This window comes from Gavialis gangeticus, unplaced genomic scaffold (genome assembly GCF_001723915.1).
Source record: "Gavialis gangeticus isolate Ggan-Ray unplaced genomic scaffold, GavGan_comp1, whole genome shotgun sequence".
NCBI classification, from domain to species: Eukaryota; Metazoa; Chordata; order Crocodylia; family Gavialidae; genus Gavialis; species Gavialis gangeticus.
The window spans coordinates 10,443,339-10,444,809 of NW_017728996.1; positions in this window are offsets into that span (position 1 = coordinate 10,443,339).

Consider the following 1,471-nt stretch of genomic DNA (forward strand, 5'->3'; position numbering starts at 1 on the left):
CTCCCGCCCCCGCCGCCGCCTCATTGGCCGCCGCCCACCGCCCCGGCCCGCCATTTGTCACCGCCCGCCGGCTCCCCCGCAGCCGGTTGGCCCCTCGGCGCGCACGCACGCCGTGTGCGTCACTCGGCGTGATCGCCCCGGCGCACCCAATCCGGAGGCAGCGGGTGCGCGTGGACATGGCGGAGATTGGCGGGCTGGCGGCAGCTGTGTGGGAACGCAGCCAATGGCAGCGCGCGTCCTCCACGTGCACAGGCTGTGGATAAACAAGCTGGGTAGGGGCGAGGCGGGCGGGGCGTGACTGGCCTAGGGGCGGGGCCAGAGGAGGGAGGCGGAGGCGGTGGGCAGGGGTGTCGCAGGGGCAAGGCAGGGTCACAACCGGGCATCCGGGGGTTTTCTGAGTTAAAAAACCAAAAAAACCCGAACCCAAATTTTCTGATTAAAAACGAAACAACCCCAAATCCACATTTCCTCAATTTTCTGGTTTAAAAAAATAACCCCAAATCCAGTTATGGAAAAAATGTGGATTTCGGGTTTTTTAACAATATTTTGAAAATATATATACACACACACTTTATGCATTTAAAAATATAGGGGCATTTATATATATGTATGTATGTATGTATAGTTTACATTAAAAGTTTACTTCATTTTGAATTTGAAAAGTGGAGTGTGCACTTTTTTATTCAAAATGAAGTAAACTTTTAACGTAAACAATTCCAATAAAGCAAGGTCAACATTAAAACAGACTAAGGCTTCATTCATATAATCTAAAAATCTTATGTACCTTACATTATAAATTATTTTAAATAATTTATTTTACTATTAAATATTGTAATTTATTTTTCAATTAAAGCTATACCAGTAGTAATGAATGAAACGGTGCTTTTACTTTGACTTTTATACTCCATGACTACACACACACACACACACACACACACGCACACGCAAATGTTTGTGGTGTTTTATTTTAATCATGAGGGAAAGTGGATTTGGGGTCATTTTTTAAACCAGAAAATTTGGGAGTTGTTTTTTTTTTAAACCAGAGAAAATGGGGATCCTCGTCATAACTGATGTGGGGGGAGCCCCAGACTCTGGGCCCAGGGAGGATGGGGCTGCAAGATGCACCTCAACCTGCCGAGCACCTGGTAGGGGCTGCTGGAGCCCAGGGGTCCCACCTGCAGGGCTGAGCCGTGGCATGCAGACTCCTCTCTGCAGCACCTAGCCAGCCCTTGGCCCAGTCCCTCTGCATTGACCGCGTTGGCTTTGGTGGCCAGAGGGATAGATCGGAGCGCTGCATGTGCAGGCAGGTTTTCTGCACTCTCAGCCTCTCGTTTCTTGCCTAGAATATTAATCAGAGCCAAGCTGCAGGCACAAAAGGCAAACGTGAGTGGCATGAGTTGTAGCAATTATTTGCCTGCGGCTGCTCCGCCCCATGCCGAGAGACCCTTCCCATGGCGGGGCACTCTCTACC